Source organism: Macaca mulatta, chromosome 2, assembly GCF_049350105.2.
Source record: "Macaca mulatta isolate MMU2019108-1 chromosome 2, T2T-MMU8v2.0, whole genome shotgun sequence".
Taxonomy (NCBI): Eukaryota; Metazoa; Chordata; class Mammalia; order Primates; family Cercopithecidae; genus Macaca; species Macaca mulatta.
This window is the reverse complement of record NC_133407.1, coordinates 151,958,494-151,984,431: the sequence shown is the minus strand read 5'-3', so window position 1 is coordinate 151,984,431 and position 25,938 is coordinate 151,958,494. Positions and strand designations below refer to the sequence as shown.

Below are 25,938 nucleotides of genomic sequence, written 5' to 3'. Positions count from 1 at the left end.
AAATGGTGTTCTGTTGATGTTTTCAACCATTTAAAAATGTAAAAAGCCTTCTTAGCTCGAGGGCTCTGCAAAAGTGGGCAGCAAACCCTATGTAGCCTACAGGCTATAGTTTGCAGATCTCTGTCCTCGGAGGATTGGAAAGCAGGCTGGTGAGCGAGCTGGGCAGCAGGGAGGAAGGCAGCCAGAGGTGGGTCAGAGAGATCAGCAGGGCTGGGAAGCCATCTCCACCTGTGTGGGATCCAACATCCTTGGGGAAATCACCTCTCTGGAGTTTCAGAGCTGGTGATTATTCTGGGCAGTAGGCATGGCCTGAGGCAGCTTCCAAAGGAAAGGGGCTGTGTCTGAGCATGCATCTGCTGCTTCCACACCCACCCTGCCTCTCCTGTGCAGCCTGCAGGGAAGCCCTTCCCCTCTCTGGGCTTCTGCTGTGTCATCAGCAAAGTGAGGCCCTGGGGTAAATGTGCTCCCGCAGCCCACTGCGCTCTGACATACTGTGGCATGGTCTTAGAATGCATTTCTCCAGCCACGGAGCTGCACTTCAGCACCACGGACAGAGCCACAAGGCACCCATGAAGGCCGTGACCTGAGCTGAATCCAGGATCACTGAACAGTTGTGCATCTCAAACATTTCCTCTTTGTGGCTGACAAGGTCACTCAGACAGGGGAGGATCTGGGCCCTTCTATGGCTACATGAATCCCAGGCTATAAGTTCCTGTGCAGTTGCCTGCTGCTGCTGAAAATCTCCTTTGGGGTGTTTGTGCATCCTGGCTCTCCCAGCTCTGACAGTCAAGTTTGGGCCTCTGAACGAGAAGCCACAGGAAGGGGAGGAGAAGATGAAGTGATGGTTCCATGGAGCCCATCCATCATCCACCTCCCTGTCCCTCCCCTTTCCTCTCCGTCTTTCTCTATCCTCTTTCTCTGTCGCGTGTGAAATTGGCAGCATTTCCCAGGAAGAACACAGACCCCTGATATGTAGATAGAGGAGGGGAGGGACCCCTCTGAGGGATACCCAGTGAGGAGGCCTTTCTTTTTCTTTTTGGTTGAGTCCAGTTCCTCCTCACTTGAGCATTTGGAGACATGAATGAATTCCCCTGGTTGCCTGCCAGTCATCTGTCAGTCCACTCAGCAGCTCTCTGCCTCATTAATCCATCTTCTCCCTCCCTTACTTAGCTCATGCTTTTTCCTTTCTATTTTAAGCAAGAAGGGAGGTTTATTAGGAGAACCCAGGGAACACAAGAACAGACACAGATTGGGCACTCTAGACTCACCGGGAGACGGCCCCACGGCTGGCAAGCTGCTGGCACACGGCTGTTGCATTCCTCCTGCCATCCTGGGCCGTACATCTCTCGTCTGCTACCCTGTGCACATCAAGGCTGCCTCCTGTCTTTAAATCCATCAATGCTTCTTTGTTTCCATTGCTCTAATCCTAGTCTAAAGTTGTGTCCTTTATTTTTTCATGGAAAACTAAATTGGCTTCCTCATTTTTCTCCCCAAGTCCATTCACTCCTGCCCAGTTTCAATCTGTTGTTCTCCTCACTAGGATCAGAGTGATTGGTAAGGCATGAAAACGTAGTCAGCGGATTTTCCGTGCTCGTAGGAAATGAACGTCAAACGCTTGACTGTGGAGTGAGCGGGATTACTGCATGCCCTCAGTCCCTTCATTGCGGTGCCCTCCCTGTCAGAGGGTCCGGCAGCCCTGCTCCTTGTTGCCTTCAGGCAAGGCAGAGGGTTGGCTGGTGACAAGTGAGAGGGGCACAGGCGCACACAGTGACACCAGTGCTGGCAGGACACTCCTCCTTTCCTATTGCTGTGACACAGGCAGAGGTCCAGTAGAGCCTGCTCTGTCAGCCTAAGTCCAGACCCAGGGGAGGGTGGGATGCGGAACAGAGCCACGGTGGCATGAAGCAGGGGAGACAGCACCCGCAGGCCAGCCCTGCACCCCAGAGGTCAGCCCTGCAACATGGGGCTCATCTGTCACTCAGCATCGCTCCCTGTGCTGGGGTGCACATGCACTCTCAGCTCTTGCTTATTGCCCCATCTCTGTCTGGGCACTCCTGGCCTTTGGTAGCAACACAAGCTGCTCTCTCCCACATTGATCACTTCTCCATGGGAATCCCTCTCGTTAGGAAGTTCCTTACACCCTCTTGCCCAGTTCACACTCCTCACCCGTGAGATCCCAGCTTATCTGTGAAGTTCTCAGGAAAGGATGGTCTGGCCTGTGTTCAGGGAGCCTCAAATTCACTTTGTTTGTCATCATTTGTCTTTCACTAAACGATGATTTCCATGAAGACAGACACCAGGTATTTAGCTCAGGCTTCTGTGAGTCCCTGCTCCATCGCCACTATGTGCCAGGTGCCCTGCAGAGGGGAGGAGGTGACAGCGTGAATCGGCCATGAGCCCTGCTCGCACAAACTTGTCCCTTGGTAGGGGACTGAGACATGTAAGCAGCAGAATCTGAACCCACTGTGTGTTGAGTAGGTCATGAGGATAAGTGTTGCCAGGCAGAGGGAAGGCAAGGAAGACTGCCCGGAGGAGGGAGTGTCTAAGCGGGTTGGAAGGAGGAATTGGAATCTTCCAGGTGGGGAGCTTGCTGGGGTGTGGTGGGTTGGAGTGGGTAGTTGTAGAGCAAGAAGATAGGCTTGAAAGAGTTGGAGCTCAGGAGCAACTGGGAGCACAGTGAGCCTCCAACATCTTTATTCCTGAGAATCTGAACAATCTTATTTTTATGTCTTTGCAAATGCAAAGTGGCCTGTGGTGTTTGCCTCTGGGAATTTGTGCATGGTGAGGATAATGGCTGGGTTCTCCAGGCCCTGCCATACAATGGGTGTCCATGGCACACTCTCATCTGGTCCACATGGCCCCAGGTGCATTGTAGTTAGATGCTGGGGCTCTGTTTCCAGGATAAGCATCAGGAGATGCCCTTGTTTCCACTCTGCTCATTTGAGACTTGCCTTAAGGTCCTGTCCTTATTTTCTAAGAAACTCACAGTTCTTTCTAGTAACCAAGACTTCTGAGAACAGAGCCCCAGCTGTCATTTAAAATTTTCATAAAACGAATAAAAGGGATGACAGATGAATCACCGCAAACACCCTGTCACTGGATGTAATGTCTCTAGATATGATCTTGTTATCAAAATAATTGGCAGTAGCAGGATGCGGCCTGCAGGTACCACTGTTTAGTGATTAGGAACTGTGGCCCCTCCGGGGTCTTCTGCCTCAGGGAGGGAAGTGTGTCCACCCAGGAGTGTGGTTTCAAGGACCTGATGGAACATGCTGGATCTTCCTAGCCCTTTGGATTCACCAGGCTGTGCCCTACAATGAGTCTTTTTCTGTCTCTTATATAGAGGAAATTACAGACTCCAAAGGGCAACTTTTCGTTACAAAAATAATCAATAAAGCAATGCAAGTGTCAAAATAGCCTGGCCCACAGGCAAGCCAGGGAGGCAGGCCCAAGGAGGCTCTGCCGTGGGAAGGAGGCAGTGATGCTGGAGAATCACTTAGCCCACGAGGCCCTTGAGTTTCTTGTTGTTAAAATGGCTAGCGAAGTGCTGTCCTCCGCCTACTTCACTGACTTGGGCAAATGGAACCAGCTGAGGATGCTTGGGAAAGCCATTTATTCCATGGGACCCTTGCTGTCACCCCTGAGGCTACTGTCATTCCCATGCTGGTTGTGAGGCAGACACTGAGGGCTCCCGGAACTGTGGGGGCAGAGCCCCAGAGCCTGACTCCAGCCCAGCAGGCCAGTCTCCATCAGAAAGCTGAGCTCTGTGCTATGAACATCTGGAGGGGGCAGTCGCATCCTACCAGAGAGGAAGGTAGCTGGGGCAGGGGCAACAAGGAGGGTTCTTCCCAGCTGGGGCCAGGAGGGGAAGAAAGGTGGCTCACAAGCAGAGGGGGCACACAGCAAGGGCAGGACAGGAGGCCTGACTGCAAAGGGAGTGGAAGGAATACAGTCAGTTCTGCCTGCCCAGCAGAAGCGGGGCGTTCCTGGGGGTGACTGGCTGCACAAACTCATGGAGGCACAGTAGGGCCATTTCCTGTGGTACCCCTGAACTAGAGGGTGATGGTGGGCCCCTGCCTGGCCTCTGTGCTAGTCGAGCTGTTTCCAAGTACAGTGAAGCTGCCAGGAACCTGGCAGCATAGGACAACCAGGAGCCTACTCACCCACCGGGTGGGAGTAGGACGTCCTGGACAGAGAGTGGGTGGGCAGCAAGGGGCTGGGCCAGCTGCAGGTGACTGGAGGCTGCAGGGGTGGGTGTTGCAGTCCACATGGGACATCAGGGTCTCTGGCCCAAGTGGGTTCCAAGGCCAGCCACTCCTCTAGGGAGGCACCAAGATACCTAGGATCTGCTTGCGAGGCTTCCAATCCCCCGGGTCCAAAGTGGAGACCCTCTCCACTCGGTAAGTAGGTTCAGTTAGCGTGCCTTGTCTCCTCGACCAGCCGGCAGCCTCCAGTGGCAAGCCGAGGACTCCAAAGCTGCTTGTGTACTTGTGAGAGAGCGAGTGCTGTGCCCATCAGCCAGGGCGTGAGGAAGACAAGACTTGCGGGAGGAGTACCAGCCATTTGTCATCCCCAGTACGATCCCCCCTTGTTTTGCATATGGAGAAACTGAGGCTCACAGGGAGGAGTGCCCTCATCTGGAATCAGGTCTCTGCCTCTGTCTCTGGCCACTGCACAGCCCTCTGGCTTCCAATTGTGACACATTGTTAGAACAGCTGCAAGTGACAGAATTCACACAAACTGGGTCTGTCTAGTGGTCAGACACTGTGGTCCTCCTCTTTTTTTCTTTGCAGATATCTTCAAATATTTAATGTGTTCTGCATATTATATGTGTACATTTTATTATTATTATTTAGAGATAGGTCTCCCATGTTGCCAGGCTGGAGTGCAGTGGCTATTCGCAGGTATGATCATAGCTCACTGCAGGTTTGAACTCCTGGGCTCAAGCCATCCTCCCACCTCAGCCTCCTGAGTAGCTGGGACCACAGGCACAGGCCACTGTGCCCCTTCTTTGTGCATTTCAAAGGATAATAAAATAATGATTATCTGTGAGCCTACCATCTAACTCCAGAAGGGGAACATTCCCAGTGATTTGCACCCGTGTGTTTGCGACTTCTCCTTCCCGAGATCACCATAACCCGGAATCTTGTGTTTGTCATTCTGTTGCTCACAGGTTACTGCGGATGTTGAGATGATATAGTGTTTCATTTGTTGATGAGTTTTATGGAAATGCTGTACCTTATGCAGCCTTCTAAGATTGGCATTTTCCACCTAACATTGTATTGTTTCTAGTAACCAAGAAACAATGCTGTCCTGTGCAGCCATAGTTTATTTTCGCTGATGTGAAAATAAATTGTGTCAATATTCTACAGTTTATTTTTGCATTCTCCTGTCAGGGCGTGTTTGGGTCGTTCTATTTATTTTCTATTATTAACAATGCTGCTGTGAGATTTTCTCATATCTGCTTTGTGTGTTGGCTAAGAGTGGACCTGCAGGATTACAGGTATGTGAATGGTCAACCTAACAAGAAAATGACAAAATGATTTTCTTTTGAGATAGGGTCTCACTCTGTTGCCCAGGCTGGAGTGCAGTGGCAGGATCATGGCTCACTGCAGCCTCCAACTCCTGGGCTAAAGTGATCCTCCAGCCTCAGCCTCCCGAACACAGGGACCACAGGTGTGTGCCACTATGCCCAACTGATTTTTCATTTTGTTTAGAGACGGGTCTCACTATGTTGCCCAGGCTGGTCTTGAGCTCCTGGCGCCAAGCGTTCCTCCTACTTTGGCCTCCCAGAGTGCTGGGATTACAGGCATGAGCCACTGCACCCGGCCCCAAAATTATTTTTAAAGTGGTCCTTCCAGCTTACATTCTCATTGCCAGTACTTCTGTATTCCACCCGATCTACGTGCACTCAAACCCTGGGTTCTGTGAGATGTCTCATTTTTGTCCGTCTGGTGGGATCACCCACTTCTCTTTAAGATCCTGCTTGGCATTTCTCTGCTGCCTCGGGAGGTGACGCATCCTTGCCTAGGTCATTTGCTGTCCCTGTTTCCTCCTCTAGGAAATGCCCGATCGGCCTTCATAATCTGCTTCTCCTTTTCTGTGGACACATGCGAGCTCTGTCTCTATCCTGGATCCGCCTCCTTTGTAGGTCTCGCATATTCCGGGTGTCTCCTTGCTGATTGTGGTTTGTCTTTTACATTCTTCCTTGTGTCTGGCCAATAGGAATGCTCAGTTTCACTGTAGACAGATCTACCAATTGTTTAATGCTTGGCGAACTTTTCGTTTCTCGTTTAAGGGATCATTCCCAGCCCCAGTTTGGAAAGATACTTCCCTGTATTTTCTTCTAGAGGTGTTAAGGTTTTCGCATTCACATGTAGGTCCTCAGTGTCTGGAGCCGGCTGGGGTGTGGTGTGAGTTGAGTGACCTTCATTTCCCACACGGACACGCAGTTGTCCTTGCTTCAGTCTCAGCCGGAGAAGCTTTTGTGAAATCCTCAGTCCCAAGTCCCTCACGTTGTTGGCTTGAAAGCGCTCTCAGCCAAGCTTGTGTTCTGTGTCTTCTCCCTCCCCGGCTTTTTCCATGGCACTCACTGGTGTGCGTGTCCTGCAGGCGGCCCTGTGGGGCGTTCCATGGCCAGGACATGCAAGCCTGGAGGAGGGCTGGGTCTGCACCGCCCAGCAGGGTGGCCTTACTGTCCCACAAAGCAGAGTCCTGCACGAGGGTCTAATTGGGAGTCCTGGGGCAGGGCCTGCGCTTCTCCTCTCATGTCCACGGTGCTAGGCACGGGATCTGTGCATAGGAGGACGAGTGGGGACCTGGCTCCTGGGGCTGGCAGCAGAGGAATCGGGCCCCGCACAGCCTTCCCATCCCCCTCCAGTGGCTCTGCTGGCCGACGCAGAGGCCCTGTAGCCCGTTCCTCCTAAAGGCCTGCAGAGCATGTCCCGTGGCTGCTCTCATTCCCTGGCTTGTCTCCTCAGTGTCCTGTGCACGGTGAGGCATCTGTGTTGAAGAGACCCCCTTCTCTCCACCCACTCCAGCTCCTTGCCTGGGAGCCCACTGGAGAGCTCTGGGGCTGCGTCCTGACTCCCTCAAGCCTGGAACAGGGAGAGCCCTGTCTTCACCAGAAAAGATCTGTCCCTGTCCCAGGGGCACCAGAGCTGTGGCCTCTGATCGCAGCCCAACCCATGCCACCTCCTGGCCTTACCCCTGACCCCAGGCCGTTGCCCAGAGAAGAGGTGGCCACCCCTCCCTGGCCCGTGTACCAGTAGCAGGTACTGGTGCCAGCCCTCTGGCATCTCTCCTAGTCCGGCCCCATCTAGCTCCCAGGCTCCACTCCTGAGGTCCCAGGACAATCCCTTCAGACCATGACTGTAGCTCAGTCCCTTACCCTGTGACAATAATGACCATGACAAGGACAACCTCCTTGAACTGAGCTTATGAGGCCCCAGGCACAGGTTTGAGCACCCCAAGGAGTCTGCATAGGCCTCTACGGCAGCCCGCATTCACATGCCCATCCTGCAGATGAGGAAACCGAAACCGAGGCTCAGAGTGGGGAAGTCATCTGCTCTGGCTCCCTCAGTAGACTCCTGCATGTGCTGGGCAGACCCCATGCTGCTTACCACGACACGACGCAGTTCCTTCTGACCCTGACTAGGCCTGAGCTCTGCCTCCTGGGGAATGGTCAGATTTTCCAGTCCTCATGGGGTGATCCCCCTTGCAAAGTGTAGGAGAGCTCTGTCCCGAGCCCTGGATTCATGGCAGTTCCAGGCCTGCCTCAATCTCTCTGAGCCCCAGAGGATATCCTCCCAGGTTCTGAGGCTGGGCTGGGCCAGCTGTGGGGACTCCTGACTGCTGCAGGGAGGTCCCAGCTCCTAGATAAAGAATTTTCTGTCTTGCAAGCTCTAGCAGCCCTGAGAACGCCCTGATGCTGGGCTGGGGCCCTCAGATGTCTTCAGACTGCAGGGCTCCTGGGTAGACCCTACTTCCTGGAAACTCCTGCCTTTCATGGAGCATACCTCTAGGGCCACCCAAGTCAAGGTATTGTTGACCAAAGTCATCGCCCGCATGAGGCTAGAAAGCAGTTATGCCAAAGGCCATAGATCTGGGCTCGTGCTGTGGATGCCAAGACATCAGCTTCTGAAAGTGGCTAAAGCACGTCATTGCCAACGGTGTTGCTGGCGGTTATGGGGCAAAGACAATGGTGGGCTGCTCCAGGACGCCCGGGCTCCCGGTCAGCTGACTCTGTGCCACAGAGGACCCAAGACTGGCCCTTGTCCTTACCACCCCATGCTCCTTTCATAGTCCTCTCTGGCTCCCGCTATATCGGACCAACAGTGAGCGGAGACTCTTAGGGTAGGAGGAGTTATTCACTTCTCCTGGAGGTCAAAGGTGGCTGAGAACATGGCCTGTGGGATGCCTTGTCCTGCAGCCCCTGCACATCTGGCCCCCAGCTCCAGCCCCTGATGAGGGGCAACTGGCCAGGACCCTAGAGGCCGTGCCATCAACACCCTCCATCCCACGTCTCTCTAATGCTATTTGGTGCCCTGGAGAGAGATGAACTCCCTCAGCAAATGGAGATGTGGTCTTGATACCTTTTCTCTTTCCACTGACTCATTTTCATATTTGAAAACACAGCCTTCTAATCACACCCAAAACATTTGCTGGAGATTGCTGTAAGAAAGGCTGGCCTCCTTAGATTGACAGTCATCATGGGCCCACGGTGGTGAGGGCCAGGTGCCTTCCCCCAGCAAATGTCTACCAACTCCACTGCATGCAGGCCCTGGCGGTGGGGAAGACAGCACCTTGTCCTATGGAGGTCTTGGGTCATGGTTGCCCTGTCCTCGCAGAGGTCTCATGGATCATCTCCTCCACATTCTGTTGGCCAGAGCAAGTCATGGAGCCAGCACAGATGCAAGGTGTGGGAACCAGTCCCCACCTTTTGATGAAAAGAGCTTCCAAGTCACATTTCAAAGGGCATGGGTACAGTGAGGTGGAAAAACAGGGCTGTTTATGGATAAAGCACTGTGACCCTTGTTCTCAAGGGAGATGGGACATCCAGGCACCAAAGGGAGGAGCATGACAGGGCCCATGCCATGGCCGTCAGCTGAAGCTGTGTCTCTGCTGCCTGGAGGAAACCGGACCCCGACACTCCAGGCCCAGGCAGAAGGTGCTCAGCCCATTTGTTCCTTTGTCACTCAGTGCCACTCTGTGATCTCGACACCCAGGTGATAGAGGTCAGTGTGTATTGAAGTGTCTTTCTCTGGGATACTCATTCCCCCAAACTGCAGAGGTTGTGTGAAATGTAGAACATCCTCCAGCATCACCTCTTCCAGGAAGCCCTCCAGCTGTGTGATCATCATTGGTGCCTGAGTGTCAGTCTCTTTAGTGGGAAAGGCTGGGCTTTGAGGACTAGGCTGTGTCACTGCCGGTGGGAGGAGCATTGTGGTAGAGGCCAGTGAGGTGTGGCTACTGGGTATGGAGGGGCACCATGGCACTAATGACAGCCCGGGCATAATCATGATCATGGGTTCACTGCACACTGAAGACTGCCTTTGTGCCCGGCTGCTCCCTGACCCCATTACTGGCACCAGCTCGTGCTAATCTCACGGGATCCTCTGAGGTCACCATGGCTCCAGGAGCTCCTGTGACTGGTGTGAGTCCTCATGCACAACTGGAAGCGGCAGTGTCACATACAAACCTGGGCTGTCCACCCAGCCCCAGAGCGACATGTTCCTAGAAGTATCTACCGGGACGTTGGGCAGTAGCCTAAACATTGAGTGAAGCCCCAGAAGGACTTCTCCAGTCTTGATGGCAGGGTCATCACCCGAGCTTTCTGGACATTGCTGGGGAATGTGTGCTTCTGGAGGTGGAGGCTTTCATTCATGGTCAGCTCCATTCTTGGCCAGAACCGTTGGTGGCTGGCAGCAGGAAGGCGCGCTTGCCACCCGGTGTGCTCTCTTCAGGCCATCTGAGTGTTCAGCAAGTGCTCATGCGGCTTTTCTAGGACTGACAGAACCAGCTGACATGCAGGGAGGGAGTCTCCTCCCCCAGCCCTTCACACACCTTGGGGAACAATGATAGACTGACTCTGAGTGATCCTTCCCGCTGTCGGCCGCCATCACCACCTTCCCTGGGACGTGAGTTCTTGGTACTCTTGATCCAGTAGAGAAGCCCATGAGGTCACCCGGAGAGGGGTTTCCCACTGACAACTATGGAGCCTGAGACTTTCATGCCTCTTCCCCTCCAGCCAGGTCCCCGGGGCCCCATCTTCTTTGTCCCAATCCATAGTCACGTCCCCACTGTCTGATGGGGTCACATGGCCCCGACAGGTGTTTCCCCTCAAAGTCAAGGGCGGCCACAATAGTTGCCTTCCAGACAGTCAGAAGTGGGGCCAGAAGTGGCAGCTCTGGGCATGGGTGCTGGACAGGAAAGCGAATGCTTTCTGCAGAGTAGAGTGCAGAGTGTTACTTGCCCCAGGTTCAAGGGCTGGATTGGTCTGGAGAGTCAGTCAGGGACTGTCATCCATAAGGAAGAGAGAACTGCCTGCCATTAAGAGCAGTGCTTTTAAGAGCAGTGCTTTTCAATTGTTGGAGTCTCTGCTGCCTGAGTTCTGACTTACCCGAAGTAAACATTACTAGCACTTGAAAAAGCAAGCCCGTGGGAGTCGGTGACTGTCAACATGGAGCAGTCTACCCAGCCACAGTGCAGGAAGAATACCTCCACCATCTTCCGAGGCACATGAGAGACAGCACAAGGGCAGGACGGAGGACGTTGAAGGGTCTTCACTGAGTCTTCAGGATGGGCCTCTGCTGGGACCCATGGTGAGCTAAGCCAGCAGGCTAAGCCTGCTGCCTGCTCCATGCCCCAACCCTCCCTGCCAGCTGGGCCATCAGTGTTGCCCGTCGGGCTGGGCCAAGCAGCATCCCCTTGGGGAGAGAGTTTAAAGCATTTGCAGTTTATAGTTGTCTGTTGTATTTAGAAACCCGAGCATCCCAGAGTCATAAATTACCTTGAACTAGTTTGCTAACCCCCGTGTGACTCGGTGCAACCGCTCTTCAAAGGCGGCCAATTACATAACTGACTGTGTGCAGCAGTGCCCCTTCAGCAAGGTCAGGGCAGAGCCGGGCCTGGCAAGGGCTGCCGCCCCGGACCTCAGGACCAATGCAGGGAGATGCTGCAGGTTTGTTCAGTTTCTGGTCTGCCTCGCTGACATTTCCATGGAAACTCACCCCCAGCAAGCAGCAAGGGTTTATGAATTATCCAGGCTGGATTCTCATTCCCAGAGCATGGTGATGGAATCTGTGCCATTTAAAAAGGGCAGAGAGTGTGATCTGGTCCAGCTACTTCTGTAATATCCCTGCTAAGAGAACTATGAGATCATCCAGCACCTGCTTGCACCCTTCCAGGGATGGGGAGCTCATCACTGCTGGAGACATTCTACACCAACACGAGTTAGGGTCCTCCTGTTTCCACTTCTGTCTTCTGGGACACAGTGTCAATCCAGGAATTGAGATAGCCTGGACAGAGTGAGGGGCAGTGATGGGAATGACTCCTCTAGCTTTTTCTCCACTGCTCCTGCCCCTCTGGGGCCAGCTGGTTTGACATATAGTGTTACCTCTGTGCTTCAGGTTCATCCAGGCCATGTTGATGTTGATGTCAAATTTTAATATGAAACAATCACAAGAGAAACATGTTTGATTTTCTTATCTTTAAACACAGCTTCAACCCCCTCCCTACTTCCTGTACTCAGCAGAGAGGTGATCTGTGCATTCGGGGGTTGTGGTGGGAGAGATACAAGTACCCGGTAACATGGGATCAAGCTCAGGATCCCCGGTGTTTCCTAAAGTTTCCTGGAGAAACAAAATCCATTCGATATTCAAAATCAGGCTTCAAACAGAATGTGGCACCTGAAATATCCAAACATTGACAAGATGCATGGAACAAGTTTCCAAGACCCTGGACATCAGACAATGCATCCCTGAGAGGTAGGAAATGAACAAGGCCATCTGGACGATTTGCCCAGCATCTGCCTCAGGGGAGTGTCCGGGTCACGGCTCAGAGAGGAGGAAGCCAGGCAGGGCCCAGAGAACTCTGAGTTGAGGAGCTGCCGCTCAAAGTCTGGGAACACTTAGGCAGCTGGAGTTGCCTTGAAACAAGACCGGGAGAGGACACACTGCACAGAGCTCAGGGACTCTGCACACCGCCCCTGAGTATTTGGCCGACTACTGCCCAGCTCGTGAGCGTGAGAAAACTGCTAGAGGCTGGGGATCTTTTGGGCTGACTATCCAAAAGAAATCAGAGATAACTGAGTGCCTGGCCCTCAAAAGCAGAGGGAAAAGTGCTTATTCTCACCAGCCAGACTGGAAAACCTCACGACTCATAAGATGTTGGTTAAAGTATTCTGAAAGTCTTGCCCTAGTAGTGGAAATGATTAGCTCTAAACTGAACACTGCTTTGGGTCCCACCTAACAAGCTTAAAAACAAGCCCCTAAGGATCAGATAGTTTCCATGCAACTTCACTGCATCTCACGACAAAGCTCAAAAAGATTTAGAGGAATACAAAAATATCTAGCAAGGTAGAACATACAGTGCCTGGCATCCAGTGAACAGTTTTCAGAAATGAAAAGAAGCAGGAAATTATTACCCACATAAAGAGAAAAATCAATCCATCAAAACTGACTCAAAACAGACACTGATGCTAGAATTAGCAGAAAAGGCCACTAATATAGCAATTATAACTATATTCCATACCCAAATCAAAATTCTAGAGATTAAAACTACAATGGGACCATTACAGATATTCAAACAATCTAAAAGAAGGCAGAAAAAGAGCAAAAATGGAACAAAAAAACAATGGGGCAGAAATAATAGAAATAGATTTAAACCTTGGCTGGGTGCAGTGGCTCACACCTATAATCCTCGCACTTTGGGGGATGATGCGGGCAGATCACCTGAGGTCAGGAGTTCGAGACCAGCCTGGCCAACACGGTGAAACCATGTCTCTACTAAAAATGCAAAAGTTAGCCAGGCATGGTGGCACAGACCTGTGATCCCAGCTACTTTCGAGGCTGAGGCACAAGAATCACTTGAACCTAGGAGTTGCAGTTTGCAGTGAGCTGAGATCGCACCACTGCACTCCAACCTGGGCGACAGAGTGAGGCTCAGTCTCGAAAAAGAAAAGGAAAAGAAAAGACATAGACTTAAACCTAAGCATTTCAATAACCACATTAAATACAAATTGTCTACCCCTATTAAAAGGCAGTGACTTTTAGGTTAGATTTTTTTTAAAGTAAGAACCACTTTTTAAATATAAAGTACGAGTAGGTTAAAAAATGGAAAAATATGCCATACTAACACTAACGAAAAGAAAATTCAAATGGCTATATTAATATCAAAGTAGATTTCAGATATATTTGGAATATTCAGAATGTTACTCGGGATAAAGAAGGTCACTCCATAATCAAGGGGTCAATTTATAAAAATAAAAATTGCAATCCTAAAGTTAGAACACGCTCAAAATGTATGAAGGAAAAATTGATAGAACAGCAAGGAGAAATAAACAAATACAAAATTATGGTTTGAGATTTCACCTTCCTTTCCTTTCCTTCCCTTCCCTTCCCTTCCCTTCCTTCCCTCCTTTCTTTTTTTTTCTCTCTCTCCTTCTTTCCTTCTTCCCCTCCTTCCTTCCTTTATTGCTTCTTTTTCTTTTTCTTTGACACATGGTCTCATTCTGTCATCCAAGCTGGAAGCAATTCTCAGTCTCAAGCAATCCTCTCACCTCAGCCTCCAGCATAGCTGGGACTGCAGGCGTGTGCCACCATGCCTGCCTAATTTCTGTGTATATCTATATCTATATCTATATCTATATCTATATCTATATCTATCTATATCTGTGTGTGTGTGTGCGTGTGTGTATACATATATATATATATCTATATGTATATATAGATATATTTTTTTTTTTTTTCTCTTGAGACAGAGTCTCGCTCTGTCGCCCAGGCTCTAGTGCAGTGGCTGGATCTCGGCTCACTGCAAGCTCTGCCTCCTGGGTTCACGCCATTCTCCTGCCTCAGCCTCCCGAGTAGCTGGGACTACAGGTGCCCGCCACCTCGCCCGGCTAGTTTTTTTTTTTTTTTTTTTTTTGTATTTTTGTAGTAGAGATGGGGTTTCACCGTGTTAGCCAGGATGGTCTCGATCTCCTGACCTCGTGATCCGCCCGTCTCGGCCTCCCAAAGTGCTGGGATTACAGGCTTGAGCCACCGCGCCTGGCCTATATATATATATATATTTTTAGAGATAGGTTTCACCAGGTTTCCCAGGCTGATTTCAAACTCCTGGGCTGAAGTAATCCACCTGCCTCAGCCTCCCAAAGTGTTGGGATTATAGGCGTGAGCCACTGCACCCAGCCAGTGCCCCTCTTTCAGTACATGACAGGACAAGTAGCCTTGATGTATGGATATGATATAGAAGACTTTAACAACACTGTCAACCAACTTAACCTGATTAACACTCTACCTAACAACAGCAACATTCATTATTCTCCAGTGCACCTGGAACATTTACCAAGATACGCCAAATTCTATATGATAAAACAAATCTCAATATATTTAAAATGATTCAAGTCATACAAAGTATGTGCACTGACCACAATAGAATTAAAAGAGAAATATTTGGGAAATAAACAATACTTTTCTTTTTTTTTTTTTTTTTTTTTTTTGACAGAGTGTCATTCTGTCGCCCAGGCTGGAGTGCAGTGGTGCAATCTCAGGTCACTGCAACTTCTGCTACCCGGGCTCAAGTGATTCTCCTACCTTAGCCTTCCGAGTAGCTGGGACTATAGGTGCGCACCACCATGCCAGGCTAATTTTTGTATTTTTAGTAGAGGAAGGGTTTCACCATGCTGGCCAGGCTGGTCTCGAACTCCTGACCTCGTAATCTGCCCACCTCGGCCTCCCAAAGTGTTGTGATTACAGGCGTGAGCCACCACGCCCGGCCCAACAATACATTTCTAAATAACCCCTTTGGTCCAAGAAAAAATCAAAAGAAAGTCTTTTGAACTGAATTATAATAAAAAAGCAGTATATAAAAATTCATAAGATGTGGCCGGGTGTGGTGGCTCACACCTGTAATCCCAGCACTTTGGGAGGCCAAGACCCGTGGATCACAAGGTCAGGAGATTGAGACCATCCAGGCTAACACGGTGAAACCCCGTCTCCACTAAAAACACAAAAAGCTAGCCAGGCGTGGTGGTGGGTGCTTGTAATCCCAGCTGCTTGGGAGGCTGAGGCAGGAGAATGGCATGAATCCGTGAGGCGTAGGTTGCAGTGAACAGAGATGGCGCCACCGCACTCCAGCCTGGGTGACAGAGTGAGACTCTGTCTCAAAAAAAAAAAAAAAAATTCATAAGATGTTATTAAAACAGTACATGGGAGAAAACAGAGCACTAAATGCTAATATTAAAAAAGAAAAATGATCTCAGATCAATGGACCTAGACTTCACCTTAAAAATTGTTTTGTTTTGTTTTTAAGAACAAATTAAACCCAAAGGATGAAGAAAAATATCAGTGTGGAAATGAATGAAATGAAAAACAGAAAAACCATACTGACGATCAATGAAACCAAACCTGATTCTTTGAGAAGACCAATAAAAGTAATAACTCTTTGGTCAGACCGATCCAGAAGAAAACAAGAAAAGACACAAATTACCAACACCAGGAATGAGAACAGTGACATTGCTACAGATTCTGTAGGTAATTGAGGTATAATAATGGAGTTTTATGAACAACTTTATGCCAATAAACAACAACAACAACAAAAACTTAGAGGAAATGTATAAACTCCTTGAAAGACACAAACTAAAAAGCTCACTCAATAGTAAATACATAACCTAAATAGCTTTATGTCAATCAAAGAAATAGAAATTGTAGTTAAAATTCTTACAATGAAAACTCCAGGCTTCAATGGTTTTACTGGTGCACTCCATCAAACATTTAAAGAATAAATAATACCAATTCTACACAAACTCTTCCAGAAAATTGAAAAGGAGAGAATATTTCCCAACTCATTCTATGATGTCTGCTTTATCCTGATACCAAAATTGGACAAAGCTAGAACAAGAAAATAAAACTGCAGACTTGAATTCCTCATCAACATAGATGTAACATTTCTTTCTTTTTTTTTTTTTTTTTTTTGTTTTGTTTTGTTTTGTTTTTGAGATGGAGTCTCACTCTGTCACCCAGGCTGGAGTGCAGTGGTGCGATCTCAGCTCACTGCAACCTCCACCTCCCAGGTTCAAGCGATTCTCCTGCCTCAGCCTCCCGAGTAGCTGGGATTACAGGCGCCTGCCACCGTGCCTGGCTGTTTTTTGTTTGTTTGTTTGTTTGTTTGTTTTTGTTTTTGTATTTTTAGTAGAGATGAGGTTTCACCATGTTAGCCAGGATGGTCTAGATCTTCTGACCTTGTGATCTGCCCATCTCAGCCTCCCAAAGTGCTGGGATTACAGGCGAGAGCCACCACGCCCAGCTACATGTCACATTTCTAAGCAAAATATTTGCAGATCTAATCCATCAATGTATTAAAAAAATTACACTGCAACTAAGTGGGATTTATTCCAGACATGCAAGGCTAGTTCAGTGTTCGAAATTAATGTCACTCACTGTCTCAACAGGCTAAAGGAGACACCATATGATTGATTATACCTATGACACAGGAAAATTTAATGCCCATGCATGATTAAGAAAACTCTCAGGAAAAAAATGGGAATAAAGGGGAACTTCCTCAACTTTATAAAGGACATCTACAGAAAACTTACTGATAGCATTAGTATTAAAGATGACAGACTGAACACTTTCTCCCAAAGATTGGGAACAAGGCAAGAATGTCTCTCTCTACTATGATTCAACATATCACTGGAACTTCTAGACAGAGCAGTAAGTCAAGAAAGGCAACAAAAGTCATACAGATTGGAAAGGAAGAAATAAAACTGTCCCTATTTTCAGATAACACAATTATCTACATTGAAAATCCCAAGGATTCTATAAATAATGATTACCAGAAAAAAATGAATGAGTTCAGCAAAATAGTAGGATTTGTGATCAACACACACAAAAAAAATCAATTGCATCTCTGTATAACAACAGCAACAATTTGGAAATCAAAATTAAAAACACATACCATTTATAATTGTTTCAAAGAAAATTAGATTCTTCTGCATAAATCCGACAAAACATGTACAGAATCTGTATACTGAAAACATATGGGATTTGTATATGTAAAAATGCAGATGAAAGAAAGCAAAGACGGTATAATTAAATGGAGAGACATACCCATGTTCGTGGATTGGAAAACTCAATATGGTGAAGATGTCATTTCTCTCCAAACTGATCTTTAGGCTTAATGCAGTTCCTATCAGAATCCAAGCAAGGAGTTTTATCTTTGATTTTGTATCTGTAGACATACATAAGCTTATTATAAGACGTATCTGGAAAGGCAAAGGACCTAGAATAGCTTAAAACAATTTAAAAAAAGAAAAATAAAGTAGGAGGACTCACTCTACCTGATGTTAAGACATAATATATAGCTATAGTAATCAAGACAGTATGATATTGGCAGAGGGACAGATACATGGATGAATGGAATAGAATAGAGAACTCTGTTTTTGTTGTTGTTGTTTTTTGTTTTGTTTCTCTTGAGACAGAGTTTCATTCTTGTTGCTCAGGCTGAAGTGCAATGGCGCCATCTCAACTCACTGCAACCTCTGCCCCCAGGGTTCAAGTGATTCTCTTGCTTCAGCCCCCCAAGTAGCTGGGATTATAGGCCCCTGCCACCACGCCCCGCTAATTTTTTGTATTTTTAGTAGAGATGGGGTTTAACCATGTTGTCCAGGCTGGTCTCGAACTCCAGACCTCAGGTGATCCACCCGCCTCAGCCTCCCGAAGTGCTGGGATTACAGGCTCGAGCCACCATGCCCGGCTGAGAACTCTGAAATAGACTCACACATATATGCTAAAGTGACTTTTAACAAAGATGCAAAAGCAGTTCAATGGAGGAAAAAGAGCCCTTCAAACAATGATTCTGAAGCAATTTAGATAACCATAGGCCAAAAAAGTGAACCTCATACCTCATATAAAATTTAACTCAAAATGGATCATGGACTTAAACTATAAAACTTTTAGGAAAAAATAGAAAATCTTTAGGACCTAGGGCTTGGCAAAGATATATTAGACTTAATACCAAGAGCATGATCTATGAAAGCAAAATATTAGACTTCATAAAAATTGAAAACTTTTGCTCTGCAAAATACTGTTAGGGGGATGATACTCAGCATCATTGCATATTAAAGAAATGCAAATTAAAACCAAAATGGCTTACTACTACATGCTGATTAGGATGGCTAAAATTAAAATGACTGACCATAAAGTTCTTATGAAAATGTGGAGAAATGGAAACTTTCATCATCTGCTGGTGGGAATGTGAAATGGTATAAACACCTTGGAAAACAGTTTAACAGTTCCTTAAAAGGTTAAACACACACCTCCTATGTGATTGAGCCTTTGCGCTCCTAGGTGTTTACCTGAGACAGATGAAAGCCTATGTCCACACAGAAAACTTGCACACAAACATACTTAGCAGTATAATTAAAGATAGCCAACAGGTGAAAGTAACCAGATACCTCTCAATGGGCTAAAGGATAAACGAGGGGTAGGACATCCATACAGTAGAATGCTACTTGGCAATAGAAAGAAATTAACTTTGATATGCGCAGCAACTTTGATGGATCAAAAGTAATCCTAACCGAGTGAAAGAAGCCAGATTGCGAATGCACATCGTATGATCCTGTTTATGTACAAGTCTAGAAATGCTAACCAACCCTTACAGAGGCAAGAGGGAAGGGTTACAATGAGGCATGAGATGAGGGCAATGGATATGTTCCATCATGAGTGTGTTTCACATGTGCAAATATATGCTAAAGCTTATTAAACTGTACACTTTTAATATGTCCAGAGTATTGTATGTCAGTTTTACCTTGATAAAGCTTTAAAAACACACACACACACACAACACAACTGGCTTCAGGACACAGATGAAAGTTTCCCTTTAACATTGAGAATACCAAATCTCATTTTTAAAAAGAACCTTTAAGACGCCTGCAGTGCAGGAGGCATCTTTTTCCTTTGGTAGGCCCAGTGAGAAAAGTATCATCACCCTTCCCAGGTGGCCAGGTCCCTTTTAGCAGGACCGCACTGGGAGGGGAACACCGGGCAGCACGTGGCCCTCAGCTGGCTTCGGGTCCTCCTTGTCCCATTGTTTTCCCTGGCCAGGGCATAGGGTGGCAGAGGCGTCCGGAGTCTACATTCCTTCTCTAACAAGTGGCAGCATGAGTAAGGCCTTTATCCCCCACCAGCGGAATTCCAGTATGGTAGATGATGCTGTTATCTCATTGTGCAGATGAGGAAATGAAACTAAGGCCCTGTTCAGGAACAAGGGCACAGCTTCTGAGAGATTTGTGTGGGATTCACCCTGGGCTGTGCAGCTCCAGAGTTCTCGCTCTCGAGCACCACACTGCACTGCCAGCTGTGGCGGACTGGTTCCCACACCTTCAGCACTGCCCGGGCCCCGTCCTGCCACCACCGCCTGCTCCGGGACAGACCATGAAGGAGTGAATGTCTAGTGGTTAGATGCCTGTGATTTAAACAACACGGTAGAGAAAGTGACCTGGGAGCAATGACAGAGAGCAGCTGGAGGGCCTCACCTGGTGGAGGTGGGGGCGGGAGGTCAGGGAAGGTTTCTCTGTGAAGGTGATGATTAAAAGGACACCTGAGGGTACGGAGACAGCCACAAAAACAGCTGAGAAGGCACATTCCGGGCAAAGAGACTAGCAGGAGCAAAGGCCCCTAGCTGAGAGTTTGCTTGGCGTGTTTAAGGATGTGGAAGACAGACGATGTTATAAGGATTTGGGCAAGGGTGAGGGGCCGGCAGAAACCATGCTGTAGTTACCCAGGGGCAGTGGGGAGCGGCACACTGCTGCAGGCAGGGGGTGGCGCCATCTGAATTTTGTGGTAAAAGTGTCAAAAGATCCCTCCGGCTGCTGTGTGGACTGGAGAAGGAAGAAGGAGATCCCTTAGGAGGCCTCCCTGGTGCCCTGGCCAGACATGACAGTGGCCAGGCCAGGATGGCGGCACGGAGGTGGTGAAGGTGGGTGGATATGAATCGGGGACCTGCCCTCTTGATAATGCTGAACGACTGCTGGCAGGTGCTGTGTGGGGCTGAAGGCAGCCACTGGGAGGAGGGCATGGCCCATGACTGAGCCAGGACAGTCTGGGGGATCCAGGAGCTCCCATAGGAGGTTTGCCCAAGAGCATCTCTGGTCTTGGGTCTGATGGGCGGGGTCCCCGCCCCTGAGACCTTGGCCAAGCACACCACAAATGACAGTCCCACCAGTGCCCTTTCTTGAGCTCTTAACGTGAGCCAGCCTTGCCTAGCCACCACAGCATGGATGTCTCTTCAATTTGCACATTGCAATCCAGTGTGTGTGGAAGGGGGTGGTGCTGTTAACATCCCCACTTCACGGATGAACAGCTACTCTCGGCCTCTGTTTTCTGTTATCAAAAGAAGTGCTCTGAGCTCTATAGTCACTCATAGAGATCCATGGACCACCTTGCAGAGCAGAGCGTCAGCAGTCACTGGATGTGCCCCTCGTTAGAGATGAAGAAAATGAGGCTGGGGAGGAGAGAGTGACTTCCCTTGGTTAACATTCTGGAGTCCTTGAATTCTCTGCTCTGGAGACACAAGCAATGTTGGTGAGCTCGGTGGGGGCCTTGGTGAGCCCTAGCAAGCTGGGTCCCCCCAGCCGTTACCACTTCCTAAAGCAACCAGGGTGCAGGTGAAGGTGACTTGGGCCCTGATGCTCTGCAGTCACTGCCACTCCCCCAGCCCCTGCAAGCTGTCTGCCCTCATAGCCAGTTGCAAACGAACCCGTATACCCTGACGGAAGTCTTTTCTGTGGAATGAAGCAGTTGCTAGCTCAGGGTGCAGGCCCACACCATGCCTGCCAGTTATGACAGCAGAAGGTCAGGTTGAGTTGGCAGCGTCCCTTGGCTGCTGTTCTCAAAGCTGTCATACCCAATGCAGGAACAGGTGTGGTTGTGTTCCAATAAAACTTTATTTGCAAAAGCAAGCCACAGGCCAGATTTGGCTCGAGGGCCATAGTTTGCAGACCTCTGCTCCACACTATGCTAAATCCTGTCATAACCTAGAGTGTGTAATCAGTCTGACCAGGCTCAGCTGAGCAGTGACAGGAGGCTGCAGGTCAACGTGGGCTCTGGGTTGGGACGGAGCACAGCCAGGCTTCTATCCTTGCTTTCCCACCTTGCAGTGTGTTCCTGAACAACCTGCTTCACCTCTCTGGGCCTCACTTTCCACAAGAAGGCTCAGTCAGGGGGTGCAAACTCAGGGGTCTGCAGAGAATGCTTGGCCTTGTACCTGACAAAGGCTGGCTGGTGGCACTGGGATACCTAAAGTTTCAGCCAATCATTTCCAGAGGCAATGCTGGCCAAATTTTCTAAAATGGCAGAAGTCACAAGGCCACATTTGGACTTGAAGACCAAAGGAAGCCCTCCACATCCACATCTAAGAGCCTCCCAGTCGTATGCCCACTGGCCCAGGCCAGCCTCCCTTTAGCCACAGGCCACCATCCCTGTGGAAACCGGGAAGACCTGACTGCCAGCACCGGCCTTCATTGGAGCTGTTAATGTGCTTTTATTAGAAGGTGTCAGAGACAGCTTTCCCACAGACACCATTTATAGGTTTGAAATAAATTGTGAAGGGGCACAAATATTAGAAATGAATTCCCTCCCCTCGACTGGACACCTGTGTTCATTACTGCCTGGTAATAACCTTTGAAGGCCATCCGTGTTGAGCCAAGTATCTCAAAACCAATCGGTGCAAAGCCTTCTTGGCTGGATTTTATCTTAATCATTTGCTCAGCGGGTGTATTATTTGACATGTAATTGTCTTCCCCGGGGAAATTAATTTTCAGGGTTTTGAACAGTCTTTATTAAAATAGAGAGCTGTAAATTCCAGCCCTGTCCCTGGGCCTGTGGCACTCAGCACATCTCATGCAGGGAGGGCACAGGAAGACACTCCTGGGGGCAGGGCTGGGTCCCCAGCCTGTGTCCTGGGAGCATGACCAAGGCTCCTCCTCCATTAGATTGATGGGGAAGTAGCCCCTGCATTGGCAGGGGCGTGGGGACGCTGCCTCCGCCTTGAGGGTCCGGAATCCTGGGTGTGTGATGGTGAGGTTGTGGATTTGAATCCTGGCATATCTGGTAATCACATTGTGTGACCCTGGAAAGCTTCATCACTCTCTGAGGTTCAGGGTCCTTGGCAGCAAAGTGAAGCCAATAACAGAGACCAGGTGGGATGTATCCCTTCCTGGGGCCTGTGCCCAACTCGTTTTGAGTTTTGAGGGCATCAGGCAAGGTCTGCAGGACTTGGTGGCATATGAGCCACACACTGGCCCTACCTCACTCTGTGTGTCTCCTGGGGTGGAGCTTAGCAAGCTCCTCATTCGCCTCCCCTCCTCCCTCCCTCCCTGCGTCCTTCATCCCCACTCCCTCACTTCCTCCCTCCCTCTCCCTCCCTGAACAGCAGAAGGACCTAATAAAACCCAACTGCATCCATGCCCCTCTTGTGCTCAGCACCTTCCCGTGGCTCCCTCCTCACTCAGAGTCAAAGCCAAAGTCCTCAAGGGGGGCTCGGGGCTCTGGCCACCTGCCCTGCCACTTCTCTAGCCTCAACTCTTCCTGGACTCCCTCCCTGCCCCGGGGCCTTTGCAGGGGCTGTGCTCTCCGCCCATCTGGCACATTCTTCCCCTAACACTCACATGGCTCCCTTACCTTTTGCAGGTCTTTATACCAGTGTTTTCATCTCAGGGAGGCTTTCCCTGCCCAGCTGGTTTCCAGGTTTACACTCGGCCTGGCCCCCTCGGGTTGGGCATTCTTTTCGCAGGATACGTGGTGTCTGATGGGTTTGGCTTAGTATTGCCTCCTTCACTGGAAGGTGAGCTCCCTACAGGCAGGCTGAGCAGGACTGGTGCTGGCAGCTCCTGCCTGCCCCTGGCCGACCCGAACTATTTCAGGTCCAGCATTGAGTTGGCTTTTAATCTGGATGAAGGTCCCCATTCAGCCTCCCACTGCCGTGGCTGCCCCCGAGCCCAGGGGGCAGTTCTGTAGGACTGTGCTCTGGCGTGCCCCTGGCTCCCAAGGCGGCTCAGTCTGTCCCCTCAGAGGTCAGATCCCAGCCCACTGCCCCATCCTAGGGGCTGCCCTGTTGCTCCAGTGACCATGGAATGCCTCCTTGCTGTGGGCCTGGAACTGACCTGCCCCATTCTCTCTGCTCTCTTTTGCACCTCACAGTCAGTGGCCAGGCTGCCACTCTGTCCTCCCAGGGCTGGCCTTGGCCCTGGCTGTGTCCTGGCTGCCCGAGGCGTTGGCAGATGCCGTCTCAGAACATATCAATTATGGGTGCATGACTACTCAGGGCCACCATCTCCAGGGGCAGAGAGCACCTTCTCCCCCATAGGCCACTGGGATGGTCCCTGTGATGCTCGAACTCCATGCTGAGCACAGGGGCATTTGGTCACATCATTCATTCATTCATCCACTCACTCAGCAGATAACCACCGAGCCGCTGTTCTGTGCCCAGGCCTGCCCTGGTGGGAGTGGCCTCACCCCTCACAGCCTTGGGTTCCTCACTTGGGAAACGAGAATGACATTGGCTTCTTCCAATAACTGGGAGAAGGAGGTGAGACAGCTGTAACACAGGGCCTGAGAACATTTTTCTGTAAAGGGCCAGATGGTAACGATTTAGGCTTTGTGGGCCATGGGGTCCTGTTGTAACTACTCAGCTCTGAGGATGACTCAGGCAGAGGTGCAGGCTTGGCTGTGCCGCAGCAAAGCCTTGCTCACCAAAGCAGGCAGCTTCGTGGAGTGCGTGGGCAGGTACAGGATAGGGCAGCGACTGCGATGGTCAGGACGGAGGACGACGCCGACCATGCCAGCCTCCTCCAGGATAGGGAGCTGCTGAAGGCTCGTGGTAGAGGGGTTGCCGGGTGCTGCTGGGGCAATAGTCAGGAGGTGACATTTAAAGGGAACTGCCTCCTGTTTAAATGCGTAAACGCCATTGAATCTGGGATTCCCCAAGGCCATATTTAATCCCTATTGCAGCAGGCTGAGTTCTCTGAGTGAGGAGTGCTAGGACTTAATTCATGACTAAGTTCTGCCAGGAAGGCTGGCACAGGTGACTGGTTTGGCCCCTCTCCGTCATGGTGAAGGATGCCTAGGCCGTGCCTCTGAGGGTACCTGGGTGCAGGTGAGAGCCAAGAGGGCCTGGCGTCCTGCCTCACTACCTGGCCAGCCAGTCCTTGCTCGGCCCTCCTCCCTTGGTGCACCAGATCACTTTGCTCGTTGCTTTATTCAGTCTCATCTCAGATTGCATTGTAAGTTTCCTTAATTAAATATTTAGCTCCTCCCTCTAGACTGTGAGCAGCTCCTCCTCAGGGAAGAGGAAGAATTAACACTAATAGAGTGTGTACCACGTGCAAGCCTTAGGGAGGAGTACCCGGAGCCCAGAGAGGTTACTTTCCTGACTGAGGGCACACAGCTTGTGGGCAGCAGAGCAGGAATAGGACCTTTCCTCCATCCTTGCCCCACTCGGCCCAGGTCTCCCTTATGGGAGAGAGCAGGGGGGAGGAGCTCAGTCTTTGAAGTCCTGGACCGAGTGTGTCCCCTCCTACCAAGCCTCCGTTCCTCATTTGTAAACTGGGGGCAATCACAGTCACCACCTTATTGAGTGGTGCTGACGAGCCAGAGAAGTCAAGAGGGTGAGGGTGTGAGAGGGACAGAGTCTTTGTCCTGTCTCTGGGGGTCTGAAGATCATTGCTGCTGCAGACTGCGTTCTGGCTCTGTGCAGCCTCCTCCCTGGGAGGGAGCTGTTGACAGCAGGCCATGTGCATTCAGCTCCCCAGGTGTCTCTGTGCCAGGGTAGTGCCTTCTAAGGAACATGCCTTGGAGGGCAAAAACCACTTTCTAAGCATGCCCAGGCGAGCAGAGAGCTCTCTCTGGGTCTCTGTGGCCCACCTCAGGCCTTACCCACCTCCCAGGCAGAGCCACGGAGAACTGCGGAGATTGCCTGGGGCCGAGTGAGGCAGAGTGTGGACAGCCTTCCGTTCTCACCGAGAGGGCTGTCAGAAATGCCATAATAGAGCCAGTGCCGTGTAACAAAAGCTCCATCTTACCTGAGCTTCCAGATCCACACTCTCCTGCCGCCTGTCCTTGACTTCGGTGTCATCCATCACAATCGTTACATCCATAGCTGCTCCTCCTGCAGCTCCCACATGGAGCCAGGCTGCCTTAGACGACACTGGGGGTCCAGAAACCATGGCCCCCAGGCCACATCCAGCCCACCATCTGCTTCGTGTGAGTGCGTGAAAGGTTTCGAGTTTTATTTCCTGAACAGCATCAGTGATCACAGGAAGAAGCCAGGATGTGGTTGGACCCACCTAACCGTACTGTGTAGCTTATTGATACCTCTCCTTTAAACTGCAAAGCATGGCTGCAGCATGCAGACGCTGTCAGGTCATCTCAGCTCAGCACCATCCAGCATTCATTTCCTCCAGCCAGCTCCCCTTGCTCATTCCTTCATCACCAAACTTTCTTTTTTTTTTTTTTTTTTTTTTTTTGAGACGGAGTCTCGCTCTGTAGCCCAGGCTGGAGTGCAGTGGCCGGATCTCAGCTCACTGCAAGCTCCGCCTCCCGGGTTCACGCCATTCTCCTGCCTCAGCCTCCCGAGTAGCTGGGACTACAGGCGCTGCCACCTCACCCGGCTATTTTTTGTATTTCTTAGTAGAGACGGGGTTTCACCGTGTTAGCCAGGATG

At 50.0% G+C, this 25,938-nt stretch overlaps 1 protein-coding gene and 2 long non-coding RNA genes across 19 annotated transcripts in view; 2 read left to right on the top strand and 1 right to left on the bottom strand.

Annotated features, from left to right (window-relative positions):
• The window catches only part of LOC144339280 (uncharacterized), a 47,150-nt gene extending 21,638 nt beyond the window's left edge, over positions 1-25,512 (bottom strand). Inside the window, exons 1-3 of one of the 6 annotated variants that reach the window (XR_013414169.1) lie at positions 25,298-25,498; positions 17,328-17,406; positions 1,269-2,357 (exon numbers count right to left, since the gene is read on the bottom strand). This is a non-coding gene — a long non-coding RNA (uncharacterized LOC144339280). Of the gene's footprint in view, positions 1-1,268; positions 2,358-17,327; positions 17,407-19,072; positions 20,781-23,969; positions 24,116-25,297 lie in introns of those variants that run through there. The other 5 variants (XR_013414172.1, XR_013414171.1, XR_013414174.1 and 2 more) reach the window with 5 other exon arrangements.
• The window catches only part of IQSEC1 (IQ motif and Sec7 domain ArfGEF 1), a 392,952-nt gene that overhangs the window by 145,930 nt on the left and 221,084 nt on the right, over positions 1-25,938 (top strand). The window lies entirely within an intron of this gene.
• Positions 14,685-20,606, top strand: LOC144339301 (uncharacterized). The gene is made up of 2 exons (XR_013414196.1): positions 14,685-14,750; positions 17,727-20,606. It is a non-coding gene; the product is annotated as an uncharacterized LOC144339301 (long non-coding RNA).